The sequence below is a fragment of the Daphnia pulicaria genome, chromosome 1 (assembly GCF_021234035.1).
Source record: "Daphnia pulicaria isolate SC F1-1A chromosome 1, SC_F0-13Bv2, whole genome shotgun sequence".
Classification (NCBI taxonomy): domain Eukaryota; kingdom Metazoa; phylum Arthropoda; class Branchiopoda; order Diplostraca; family Daphniidae; genus Daphnia; species Daphnia pulicaria.
Window position 1 is genome coordinate 39,531,750 of NC_060913.1, and position 12,772 is coordinate 39,544,521.

The 12,772-nt window shown below is 42.5% G+C and overlaps 14 non-coding genes and 2 pseudogenes across 14 annotated transcripts; all 16 read right to left on the minus strand.

Moving 5' to 3' along the window:
• Positions 1–142: 142 nt before the first annotated feature.
• Positions 143–232, minus strand: Trnah-gug. The gene is given in 2 exon segments: positions 143–177; positions 196–232. It is a non-coding gene; the product is annotated as a tRNA-His (tRNA).
• A 192-nt stretch (positions 233–424) lies between these two features.
• Positions 425–588, minus strand: LOC124322044. Its single transcript, XR_006914400.1, has one exon. It is a non-coding gene; the product is annotated as a U1 spliceosomal RNA (small nuclear RNA).
• A 509-nt stretch (positions 589–1,097) lies between these two features.
• On the minus strand, positions 1,098–1,283 carry LOC124322307. The gene has a single exon (XR_006914647.1). It is a non-coding gene; the product is annotated as a U2 spliceosomal RNA (small nuclear RNA).
• A 3,783-nt stretch (positions 1,284–5,066) lies between these two features.
• On the minus strand, positions 5,067–5,188 carry LOC124322339 (annotated as a pseudogene).
• Position 5,189: 1 nt separating this feature from the next.
• On the minus strand, positions 5,190–5,276 carry LOC124322341 (annotated as a pseudogene).
• A 510-nt stretch (positions 5,277–5,786) lies between these two features.
• Positions 5,787–6,008, minus strand: LOC124322570. The gene has a single exon (XR_006914848.1). It is a non-coding gene; the product is annotated as a small nucleolar RNA U3 (small nucleolar RNA).
• A 754-nt stretch (positions 6,009–6,762) lies between these two features.
• Positions 6,763–6,881, minus strand: LOC124322475. The gene has a single exon (XR_006914757.1). It is a non-coding gene; the product is annotated as a 5S ribosomal RNA (ribosomal RNA).
• A 668-nt stretch (positions 6,882–7,549) lies between these two features.
• On the minus strand, positions 7,550–7,668 carry LOC124322487. Its single transcript, XR_006914769.1, has one exon. It is a non-coding gene; the product is annotated as a 5S ribosomal RNA (ribosomal RNA).
• Positions 7,669–7,871: 203 nt separating this feature from the next.
• LOC124322866 lies at positions 7,872–7,994 on the minus strand. Its single transcript, XR_006915123.1, has one exon. It is a non-coding gene; the product is annotated as a U5 spliceosomal RNA (small nuclear RNA).
• Positions 7,995–8,568: 574 nt separating this feature from the next.
• LOC124322678 lies at positions 8,569–8,710 on the minus strand. Its single transcript, XR_006914948.1, has one exon. It is a non-coding gene; the product is annotated as a U4 spliceosomal RNA (small nuclear RNA).
• Positions 8,711–9,114: 404 nt separating this feature from the next.
• Positions 9,115–9,204, minus strand: Trnah-gug. The gene is given in 2 exon segments: positions 9,115–9,149; positions 9,168–9,204. It is a non-coding gene; the product is annotated as a tRNA-His (tRNA).
• A 192-nt stretch (positions 9,205–9,396) lies between these two features.
• Positions 9,397–9,560, minus strand: LOC124322045. Its single transcript, XR_006914401.1, has one exon. It is a non-coding gene; the product is annotated as a U1 spliceosomal RNA (small nuclear RNA).
• A 509-nt stretch (positions 9,561–10,069) lies between these two features.
• On the minus strand, positions 10,070–10,260 carry LOC124322210. Its single transcript, XR_006914558.1, has one exon. It is a non-coding gene; the product is annotated as a U2 spliceosomal RNA (small nuclear RNA).
• A 510-nt stretch (positions 10,261–10,770) lies between these two features.
• LOC124322468 lies at positions 10,771–10,992 on the minus strand. The gene has a single exon (XR_006914751.1). It is a non-coding gene; the product is annotated as a small nucleolar RNA U3 (small nucleolar RNA).
• Positions 10,993–11,746: 754 nt separating this feature from the next.
• On the minus strand, positions 11,747–11,865 carry LOC124323132. Its single transcript, XR_006915376.1, has one exon. It is a non-coding gene; the product is annotated as a 5S ribosomal RNA (ribosomal RNA).
• A 730-nt stretch (positions 11,866–12,595) lies between these two features.
• LOC124322498 lies at positions 12,596–12,714 on the minus strand. The gene has a single exon (XR_006914780.1). It is a non-coding gene; the product is annotated as a 5S ribosomal RNA (ribosomal RNA).
• Between the last annotated feature and the right edge of the window lie 58 nt (positions 12,715–12,772).

Sequence of the window (12,772 nt, forward strand, 5' to 3'; positions counted from 1 at the left end):
ACAAAAAAAGGGAGGGGGAATTTCAGGTTTTCATTCCAAATTGTTTTTCACATTATGAACTATTGAAGTGAGCGAGCATTACTTTCCAACCAAACAAAATTTATAGTTAATCTGCGTGTTGACGTGAAAAATCAGTTTTCAGTGCCGTGACCAGGATTCGAACCTGGGTTACTACGGATTCATATCTAGTAGGTACCACAACGTAGGGTCCTAACCACTAGACGATCACGGCCAATCCATTGGCCATGATGATTTATATTAAAGTAGCTAAACATGAATTTCATTACTTTGTTGTTTCTTCCCAGAAAGAAAATCTGATGCTTCGCGTATTCCCAAGCGGTCAACCCTACCGTTTACTAACGGGACCAGATTTAGTTCAACTTCCGGCAGATGACAAGAATTTTTCTTACATTTATAGTGTGTTCAGGGAACGGCGCGAACGCAGTCCCCCACTACCAAAAATTGTACTCCCGAGTTAATCACATTTGGATTAATCGCAAGGGTCAGCCCATCCTTAGTGCAATGGAAAGGCCTCGCCCTGGAGGAACCACCTTGGTGATCATGGTTGCCTCTGAGCCAGGTAAGTATGATTGTGGATGCTTTTTCACTTTGTTTAATACTTTGTATACAGCAGAACAATATTGACAAAGAGTGTTCAAGTATTTGACTGACGTTTAGAGAATACCACCCACTTTCTTTCATCGACTTGAATTACGAACTCGAGCAAAATATAGTAAATAAAGCTCAGTATTTATTTCATGGTCTTGATCTTTGCAAATACTTTTCAAGAAACAAATTGCTTGTTTTTTTTCATTTGGTCGTCCAATTGGCAAATAAGAAAATAAGAAAATCGACTTTTCATATGAAAATACACGCATCTTCATATTTTAAAAAAAAACATCACATCGAAAGATGAACAGTACTAATTAGTTAACACAATCAAGTACGTATTTTTTTATGCTTTTCTTGATATTACGAAAAAAATACAATTAGAAAAAATTACAAACATGTCTACATGACAGTTTTGCAATTATACATGGTCTTTTATTATACGGTGCTAAGACAATTTCTGTTTTATTCAATATGTTCTCCCTCATAGAGGGTGAGCCGATCCCGGAGGTACTGCAATACCGGGTCAACCCGTGGCGGGAGCAGTGCAAGCACTGTATTCCCACCGTATGCCAAAAATCAGTTTAATATTCTGGGGTCCATTTGAACCCGTATCAGATATTAAGCTGATAAGAACAGATTTTATGCATTGTATTTTCCAAAGGACTGGGAATAAACATATATACAATGATTTATTTTAGTTGAGTTTGAAGGGAAAAAGTTCGCGAGACGACGTGTCAACGCTACGTTAAAAAACCCTTAGTTTGAGGAAGAGGGAGGACTTGCGCCCTCTTCTGCTTCTTCTTCTTCGGGTTCGGGATCGCTTGCTTCGGTCTGGTATGCCAGATGTTTGGCTATGATTTGAGTTGTTCCTTGGATGGCCAGTAGTTTCATCTTCTTCTTGAGGCTCTGCCATTTTCTACCCGAGAATCCCAGGGCTAGACATATCTCATCGTTGCTTGGGAGCCAGGACCCTAGTGAACCAACCACGAGAGGGAGTACCACACCAAGATGTTTGTACTTTTCAATTTTCCTTGCCTGTGCCTTCTCGAGTCCATCCGCGCTGCTGAGGGGAACCGTGACGTCGATGATGATGGGAGGGTTGGTGGAAGTGACCACCAGGTCTGGTCTGAGTCCGGAGTTGTCCACGGCGAGGTTGACGGAGACGGTGTGGCCAAGTTTCTCCGTTTCTTCCGCCATCAGTCCTAAGATAGAATTATGACGATTAATAGAAAGAGCGGAGTTTACCTGGCACCCACAGACAACATGGTCTGTGGTTTCCAGCTTCGTACAACCTAGTCGACAGGTTTTGACTGTCGACTTTGATCCTGGGCCACCTCGGACTGGCAGTATCCCTAGTCTCGCCTTGTGGAGAAAGTGCCATTCCTGGAAGGACAGTGGCGTTCGGCATGATAAGAGACCTGCGTTCTCCTTGGCCATGTCAAGAGCTAATCCGGTTGCCGTCTTTCCTTGTTGAGCTGACAGGAGTCTGCTTGTCCACCTTTGCCTCATCGCGGTCCGGAGTCCTCTGACTGCCTTGATGGAGATTGTGGAGATGTCATCGGCGATAACTTTGCTGTACTCTTCGCCGGATACATCAATCCTTATCCTCTTCAAACAGCCCGAGGCCTTCCTTGCGCGGGTCCAAAGGTTCATCGATGCTCCTCCATGTCTGATTGCTCCAAGTCCCTTTTCCATGGAACCTGCCAAGTACTCGTTAATAGGAAGTGGAAAGGGGACCTCGTTCCTGCCGTATCCCAATTTGATGGTTTCTTCTAGTTGTGCCATTGCCACTTCACTGACGTTCTTGTCTTTGCTATCTAGGAGTTGCAGTGCTCTTGCCAGGGTCCAAATGTCAGCCTCGTCTGTGAGGGGGAGAACTCCAAGTCCTCCCACGCGGCGATCTGAGTAGAAAAAAGCAGTGTTAGCGGACATAGGGACACAGGCTACCTTGCGAAGGAAATCTCTGCAGGCGACGTCCAGGTCGTAGAGGGATCTTTTCTCGACTCTTCCCGATGCAAGGTGGTGGGAAAGTGATGGGAGTAGTACACTTCTGTACACTTCCAGCTTTTGCCAGGGAGCCAAACCGGAGTCGCCAATCTTTATCAAATTTCCGAGAAGTGACGTGGTGGGTCGGAAGGTTAGTCGTGAGCCTAGTGGAGTCCCTAGATAGTTTTCCTGTTCGTCCTCGGCTAGGGCCCTTATTTGGGAGTCTCCGAGTTTCAGTGGGTTATCTACAGAAGATTTGCCATTAATGAGTGTGAGTGACGTGCATTTGTTAGGATTAAATCTCAAGCCGAGTGAGGTTGCCGTGTTCTCGGTGGCATTGAGAGTTCCCTGGATTTCGCTGACTGAAGATCCTGCGATGGCAATGTCGTCTGCATAGGACGAAGTGGACACTCTTGACTGGTAGACTGCGAACCCGTTGTTGTTTGATTTTACTGTCCTGATGATCGGTTCTGCCGCCAGATTGAAGACGACGCTGCTTAATGGATCTCCTTGTCGGACTCCGGCTGTTGGATGGATTTGAACTGAGTCTTGTCCGACGGCAAAGTCCATGATGTTGTTTGAGTAGATATCGGTCAGAATGCGGCGAAGTTGGTCTGGTATCGGGAGGCTTTCGAACAGGCTGTTCAGTATCGGATGAGGTATTGATCCGAATGCGTTGGTGAGATCGAGCCAAGCAATCACCAGCTTCCTTTTTGACTGTTTCGCCTGCTCGATCACCGTGTGGAGTATGTGGGTGTGCTCTTGGATACCCCTGACTCCTGGAAGGAATCCCTTTTGTTCTGGAGAAATCCATCCTAGTCTCGTGGCGGTGGCCATTATCCTGGACGATATTATACCCGAAAATATCTTGTACATGGTTGGTAGTAAGGATATTGGCCTGAAGTTCCCATAATCAGAGGGATCTCCTTTCTTGAAGATAGGGACGGTTCGAGATGTTTTCCAGCAGGCTGGGATACCCAGAGACCACACCGCCCGGTAAATGGTTGCTAGGAGCTCGCCATTACCGTCAAGAGACCGGAGGTGGCGATATTCAAGGCCATCCCTTCCTGGAGCAGTGTTAGCAGCTTTACCGAGTTTAAGCTTGATTTCGCTAAGACTGGGGGGAGCTGAGAGTAGCCTGATGTCGTCATCGGTCGTCTGCTTCCAATCGCAGTGGTCGAATTGAGCACGGGCTGACTCCACTTGCTCCTGAGAAGGAGCTGGCTGACAGTAGGTTTCTTTCAAAAATGCAGTCGCTGTTTCTTTTGTTCCAGAATATCCAGTTGATTCTTCTTCGAGAATTTTCCTGACAGCCCTGCGGGGATACAAAGAAAATAGACGTTGAATTTTGCTCTTTTGGTCGTTTTGGGTTTGTTTGGATCTTCTGATTCTTTGTTGCTGGCGGTTTTGGCTTCGCTTGCGGTGGGCGTCTGGTGGCTTTTTTGGAGGGGGCGGTCGTTTCTGAGAAGAGGTCGAGTCTTCCGGTGTGGCAGAAAGTTTTAGCCACTCAGCACTGCACTTAGTAGTGGAGTCGTCTAGGGTGGAGTCGAGGCACTGTACCGTGTTGCAAGCCTCTATCCTAGCGCCCCAAACACTCCTAAACGCCTCTAGTGGACACACCGCGTCTCCGGGAGCTACCAATCTACCAAGCTGGCTGGGAGATGAGGCTGGAGATTCATAAGAGGAATCATTGTTGTTGGAAGATTTAATAAGATAAGATAAGATTAAATAATAAGCCACCTGGATACATGAGCGTGACTTCATTACCCATAATTGTGGTTCCTTCCACAGTGATGCTCTCATCAAGTGCACCACAACCTTTCTCATGCCTTCTAGCAATGACAACATCGCTGGTCTCGTGATCGCACGAATTGCATGTGTACATGGGAGCAACTCTAGCGTCATGTTTAGCGAACATGTGCCTGACCGAATCTTGGACTCGTGATCTTGAGGAGTATTTTCCAATTTTGCAGAGAGAGCACTTAATCGTATCGGGCACAGGCCAAGGTAAGTAAATAGTTCCATCACAAGCTTGGAACTCGAAGAAGTCCACAGCTGCCCCTGCCATTCCAGAAAGGGAGAACAAATCCAGACGGTCAGACGTCTGGATCGGCTCAAGGTTGGGATGAGGGTGAGAGTCAACCCCCGCATTTGCTTTTTAAAAAGTACGAATTTGGGACTGAATAAAAGTGAGTTTACTGCAAGTTTACTACTGACTTCATAGGGAAAAGTTTACAGAAAGACTAAAAACTCAGAGGAATCTCCAGGGGATTTGACTCCCAGCCAACGAGGAGCTATGGTTAATGTGTGGGCCTAACCGGGACGCGCGTGTGTGGGAATATGAAACACGAGAAGGGAATTGCTGGCCGGATTGGATACCGGAAGACCGACGTCAGTAGAAACGCCGCGTAGTTTACAGCAAAAACACCCTCTCGCCAGTTGCCGGGCTAAGCGATTATCCAACTGTCAAGAATTGAGAGCAGAGGAAATGTTAGAAGAAGTTGGAGGCCAAAGGAAAGCCCGTATCAGATATTAAGCTGATAAGAACAGATACTACACTTTGATCTTAGCCAAAAGGCCGAGAAGCGATATGAATGTCCATTTGAACCCGTATCAGATATTAAGCTGATAAGAACAGATACTACACTTTGATCTTAGCCAAAAGGCCGAGAAGCGATAATGTTACAAGGATTACTGCCCAAAATAACCACTGAGGTTCAACACATTTCCGGTGGTGTACGAAGAATACTCATATCACTCAAAACATTCAAGAAATGCTATAAAATATTGAGTTGTTCATTTTTCCAGACGCGACCACTTGATGCTTATAAAGTTCATTTTCATTTGTTTTATTATGCTCATACTGTATTAAGGGAGATACAATTTACGCTGAAGGCGTTGCAAATTTTACTCTCGTTATCACACTAGGTCCTTTTTTTTCAGAATATGGCTTTGCCACGCCACCTGACGACAAAAGCTCTGAACGATAATTAATCATGATTAAATAACAATAACTAAAAGAATGCAATACGATCATAAAGTCATGACACATCCTCAAATTGACCAACCTCACTTTCACAATTTATTTTGCCATACAAGCAGATGATTTAAGGACACGAATACCTGGAATTATTATTAAGATTTATCTCTTTAGATTTTCAAGAATTTAAATTTGTTTTATCATCTCAACCACTCTGAACACGCTAGTTTCCTTCCGCTATTTCACATGGATTTAACGGAAACGGTCCTCAATGACTGTGTTTGATGCTGTCGAGACAGCTACACTCACAGCCTGTTTCACGCTCAGAAACCAGCGTCTTAACTCGTCATCGTGGGTTGAAAGGAGACAAGTTTCTGGTGGGAAACAAGTCAAGATATACTTCAGAAATGATCCTGTGAAGTATGATCTTAAATGCAATGTTATTTTGCAGAACTCTAAATAAGGTTTGTACGATCAATGAGCTTTGGCGTAAATTACAGTGCATAGATCGATATTTCGGAATATTAAATTGAGATTTGCAATACTTGACGCACACAGTACATACATTGTCAGGTCTTGCATTTTGTTCATTTATTGAAACACCGAGAAGCTCTTTAATAGTTATAGAACAAGTGACGAGACCAATTTTGGACACAATAAAGAATCCGCGTGCTCATCAAATCAATTTATTACAGTAATGTATTATCGATTGAGAGCCCATTTATCAGCTGGGTGTTTGGCGTGCACCTATAATCCTGCTTCGGGGAGGCTTGGTAGAGTGGATGGCTTGAGTTTAGGAGCCCTGTTTCGTGATACCGCATGTTGATCAGGTGCCCGCACTAAGCTTGACATCAGCATGGATCTGCTAGAGGAATCTAGTAGGTGCAGGTTAGCTAAGGAGGAGCGTAGTGGGTCAGGAGGGAAACCTAGCAGCCAAAAGTTCCCGTGTTCGGCAGTAGTGGGATCGTGCCAGTGAGTGGGCGTCATGCAACAGCCTCAACAAAATAGCCAAACCTCTATCTTTTTTTTTGTCGTTAAAACTACCGAGATCAAACAAACATGCGTTCTACAATATATGGTATCATTAATCAAAGTCCCAGCAATACCCTTTTCAACTAATACCTAAAGAATACATTATATTCCATGTCTCATCTAACTTGGGGAGCAAAAATAAAATTACACCATGCCAACAGCATCCCGTATTCCCAAGCGGTCACCCATCCAAGTACTAACGGGACCCGACATAGCTTAACTTCCGGGAGCTGACGAGACCGGGTGAGTTCTATGTGGTATGGCCGTTGACATCAATTCAGTCGCCATTACCCGACCATATTCGCCTCTAAATCTAGTTCTAATGCTTGCTTACTTTCTGTTCGAAATACACACCAACCTTAGCCAAACAAACGAGGACATATAAGTACATTTGTCAATGGACAACCGAATATAAAATTTGATAATATTTCCAAACGCCACTATTTTTGGCTAACTGTCATTTTTAATTTTCTCGTTCCGGGGATGTCCGATCAATGAGCCAACAATCCAAGTGTCATAAGGCTAACGATTGCTTCCCTTACTTAGCTTGCGTTGCATAAGGATCTCAGAGTCAGAGAGATTAGATAGAGCTGCCCGAAGAAACCACCAACGTACAAGCCTCTCGGCTGTGCCGTGCGCTTCGCGCTTTACTTAGCTTGCGTTGCATAAGGATCTCAGAGCCAGAGAGATTAGATAGAGCTGCCCGAAGAAACCACCAACGTACAAGCCTCTCGGCTGTGCCGTGCGCTTCGCGCACGGCGTTTCAAATATCTTTCAGCAACAAAGAGGTTGGAGGACGTCTAGTAGGCAATATCCAGTAAAAAATACGTTCCTTCCATTTTCAACTAATGCCAAAATAATACATTGTAGTCCATGTAGTATCACCCATCTTGGGAAGCACTTCAATTCAATTGGATTCACAAAAATAAAATAATTCCATGCCAACAGCATCCCGTATTCCCAAGCGGTCACCCATCCAAGTACTAACGGGACCCGACATAGCTTAACTTCCGGGAGCTGACGAGACCGGGTGAGTTCTATGTGGTATGGCCGTTGACATTAAACTAGACGCAATTACCCGACCATATTCGCCTCTAATCTATTACTTGTGCTTGAGATTTATCTTTTTGAAATACACACTAATCTTACCAAAACCACCGAAAAACTATCAGTTTGTCATTTTACAAATGTTGTCAGTATGTAGTAGTAGAATATCTTTGTTTCCGCATACAGACGTTTTTAATTTTTCATTTATTCAAAGTGCCCAATCAGAAGACCGGGCGTTAAAAAAATAAGTCATATAGACTCATCAATGCTCCTAACCACGGAAATCTTTAGTAAAAGGCGAAAGATTTATCCGGGTATTGATTAGAAACCAGAGTAAATAACAGTGGTATGCCTTGTATTTATATCCATTTCAAAATTTTGAAGTGCGCTTGTAAGGTTTTTTTTCGAAACATGCGTTTACATATCAAAATCCTTGTGCAATTCTTTATCAATGGGTACAGTTATTTTAAAGTAAATATCATGTATAAAGCTCGTTAACATGTTTTTGAACGAAACAGTTGTGCGCAGTGTTATTTTTGAAAAAAATGAACGATCTTTATGGTACAAGCCCAACACGTAGGTGGTGGGATCAGATGTTTACCCCGACATTCACCCTACAGCGGTTAACAATTTATTGAACTTCCCCTTTAAACATGGTGGAATCTTTTCACCTTGTCATTTGGAATCACCTTTTCAAATATTTTCCCCGTGTTCACAATGTTCCAACTGACTGATATTAATGGCCTTCAGCGAACGAATTAATCAGCCTTGTCTGACGTGCAATACCAACTAAATGGAAACAAAAATCACTTATACGATTTCACTTTCACCGTTTAATGTTATAAACACACTATGCAACACTCCAATTTTTCTAACTGACTGTAATTTTTTTTTTCTTGTACGCTGAAATGCTCCTGATGGAGCTATCAAAAATTGCCGACGACAAAGATTATTTCACTTCATCGTGGCGGGGTATTGGTTAAAGTTTTCAACTAGCAATAATCACACCTCGGGAGACCCTCATTGGTTATGATATTGCCACTGCGCAAAGCTAAATTATAATCAGAAAAGCAAGTCTACTTAAGCATTTGCTGAATTCGTTCTGCTTGGACGTGTTGGACCAACAATTTCGTTCAGAAATATTCATTTAGATTACCCTAGGCAAATTTTAATTTCCATCTCCCATTGGACTAATACCAACAGGGGACAGTTCATTACATACATGAAATAATTTTTGTCTTAATATCGGGTCAAATACTTGAAATTCTGTAAATGTGTATTTTTCTTCCATACATTTCAACAACTTCCTGCACACACAAAAAAAGGGAGGGGGAATTTCAGGTTTTCATTCCAAATTGTTTTTCACATTATGAACTATTGAAGTGAGCGAGCATTACTTTCCAACCAAACAAAATTTATAGTTAATCTGCGTGTTGACGTGAAAAATCAGTTTTCAGTGCCGTGACCAGGATTCGAACCTGGGTTACTACGGATTCATATCTAGTAGGTACCACAACGTAGGGTCCTAACCACTAGACGATCACGGCCAATCCATTGGCCATGATGATTTATATTAAAGTAGCTAAACATGAATTTCATTACTTTGTTGTTTCTTCCCAGAAAGAAAATCTGATGCTTCGCGTATTCCCAAGCGGTCAACCCTACCGTTTACTAACGGGACCAGATTTAGTTCAACTTCCGGCAGATGACAAGAATTTTTCTTACATTTATAGTGTGTTCAGGGAACGGCGCGAACGCAGTCCCCCACTACCAAAAATTGTACTCCCGAGTTAATCACATTTGGATTAATCGCAAGGGTCAGCCCATCCTTAGTGCAATGGAAAGGCCTCGCCCTGGAGGAACCACCTTGGTGATCATGGTTGCCTCTGAGCCAGGTAAGTATGATTGTGGATGCTTTTTCACTTTGTTTAATACTTTGTATACAGCAGAACAATATTGACAAAGAGTGTTCAAGTATTTGACTGACGTTTAGAGAATACCACCCACTTTCTTTCATCGACTTGAATTACGAACTCGAGCAAAATATAGTAAATAAAGCTCAGTATTTATTTCATGGTCTTGATCTTTGCAAATACTTTTCAAGAAACAAATTGCTTGTTTTTTTTCATTTGGTCGTCCAATTGGCAAATAAGAAAATAAGAAAATCGACTTTTCATATGAAAATACACGCATCTTCATATTTAAAAAAAAAACATCACATCGAAAGATGAACAGTACTAATTAGTTAACACAATCAAGTACGTATTTTTTTATGCTTTTCTTGATATTACGAAAAAAATACAATTAGAAAAAATTACAAACATGTCTACATGACAGTTTTGCAATTATACATGGTCTTTTATTATACGGTGCTAAGACAATTTCTGTTTTATTCAATATGTTCTCCCTCATAGAGGGTGAGCCGATCCCGGAGGTACTGCAATACCGGGTCAACCCGTGGCGGGAGCAGTGCAAGCACTGTATTCCCACCGTATGCCAAAAATCAGTTTAATATTCTGGGGTCCATTTGAACCCGTATCAGATATTAAGCTGATAAGAACAGATACTACACTTTGATCTTAGCCAAAAGGCCGAGAAGCGATAATGTTACAAGGATTACTGCCCAAAATAACCACTGAGGTTCAACACATTTCCGGTGGTGTACGAAGAATACTCATATCACTCAAAACATTCAAGAAATGCTATAAAATATTGAGTTGTTCATTTTTCCAGACGCGACCACTTGATGCTTATAAAGTTCATTTTCATTTGTTTTATTATGCTCATACTGTATTAAGGGAGATACAATTTACGCTGAAGGCGTTGCAAATTTTACTCTCGTTATCACACTAGGTCCTTTTTTTTCAGAATATGGCTTTGCCACGCCACCTGACGACAAAAGCTCTGAACGATAATTAATCATGATTAAATAACAATAACTAAAAGAATGCAATACGATCATAAAGTCATGACACATCCTCAAATTGACCAACCTCACTTTCACAATTTATTTTGCCATACAAGCAGATGATTTAAGGACACGAATACCTGGAATTATTATTAAGATTTATCTCTTTAGATTTTCAAGAATTTAAATTTGTTTTATCATCTCAACCACTCTGAACACGCTAGTTTCCTTCCGCTATTTCACATGGATTTAACGGAAACGGTCCTCAATGACTGTGTTTGATGCTGTCGAGACAGCTACACTCACAGCCTGTTTCACGCTCAGAAACCAGCGTCTTAACTCGTCATCGTGGGTTGAAAGGAGACAAGTTTCTGGTGGGAAACAAGTCAAGATATACTACAGAAATGATCCTGTGAAGTATGATCTTAAATGCAATGTTATTTTGCAGAACTCTAAATAAGGTTTGTACGATCAATGAGCTTTGGCGTAAATTACAGTGCATAGATCGATATTTCGGAATATTAAATTGAGATTTGCAATACTTGACGCACACAGTACATACATTGTCAGGTCTTGCATTTTGTTCATTTATTGAAACACCGAGAAGCTCTTTAATAGTTATAGAACAAGTGACGAGACCAATTTTGGACACAATAAAGAATCCGCGTGCTCATCAAATCAATTTATTACAGTAATGTATTATCGATTGAGAGCCCATTTATCAGCTGGGTGTTTGGCGTGCACCTATAATCCTGCTTCGGGGAGGCTTGGTAGAGTGGATGGCTTGAGTTTAGGAGCCCTGTTTCGTGATACCGCATGTTGATCAGGTGCCCGCACTAAGCTTGACATCAGCATGGATCTGCTAGAGGAATCTAGTAGGTGCAGGTTAGCTAAGGAGGAGCGTAGTGGGTCAGGAGGGAAACCTAGCAGCCAAAAGTTCCCGTGTTCGGCAGTAGTGGGATCGTGCCAGTGAGTGGGCGTCATGCAACAGCCTCAACAAAATAGCCAAACCTCTATCTTTTTTTTTGTCGTTAAAACTACCGAGATCAAACAAACATGCGTTCTACAATATATGGTATCATTAATCAAAGTCCCAGCAATACCCTTTTCAACTAATACCTAAAGAATACATTATATTCCATGTCTCATCTAACTTGGGGAGCAAAAATAAAATTACACCATGCCAACAGCATCCCGTATTCCCAAGCGGTCACCCATCCAAGTACTAACGGGACCCGACATAGCTTAACTTCCGGGAGCTGACGAGACCGGATGAGTTCTATGTGGTATGGCCGTTGACATCAATTCAGTCGCCATTACCCGACCATATTCGCCTCTAAATCTAGTTCTAATGCTTGCTTACTTTCTGTTCGAAGTAAGTACATTACTCGTATAAGTACATTTGTCAATGGACAACCGAATATAAAATTTGATAATATTTCCAAACGCCACTATTTTTGGCTAACTGTCATTTTTAATTTTCTCGTTCCGGGGATGTCCGATCAATGAGCCAACAATCCAAGTGTCATAAGGCTAACGATTGCTTCCCTTACTTAGCTTGCGTTGCATAAGGATCTCAGAGTCAGAGAGATTAGATAGAGCTGCCCGAAGAAACCACCAACGTACAAGCCTCTCGGCTGTGCCGTGCGCTTCGCGCTTTACTTAGCTTGCGTTGCATAAGGATCTCAGAGCCAGAGAGATTAGATAGAGCTGCCCGAAGAAACCACCAACGTACAAGCCTCTCGGCTGTGCCGTGCGCTTCGCGCACGGCGTTTCAAATATCTTTCAGCAACAAAGAGGTTGGAGGACGTCTAGTAGCCTCTCGGCTGTGCCGTGCGCTTCGCGCACGGCGTTTCAAATATCTTTCAGCAACAAAGAGGTTGGAGGACGTCTAGTAGGCAATATCCAGTAAAAAATACGTTCCTTCCATTTTCAACTAATGCCAAAATAATACATTGTAGTCCATGTAGTATCACCCATCTTGGGAAGCACTTCAATTCAATTGGATTCACAAAAATAAAATAATTCCATGCCAACAGCATCCCGTATTCCCAAGCGGTCACCCATCCAAGTACTAACGGGACCCGACATAGCTTAACTTCCGGGAGCTGACGAGACCGGGTGAGTTCTATGTGGTATGGCCGTTGACATTAAACTAGACGCAATTACCCGACCATATTCGCCTCTAATCTATTACTTGTGCTTGA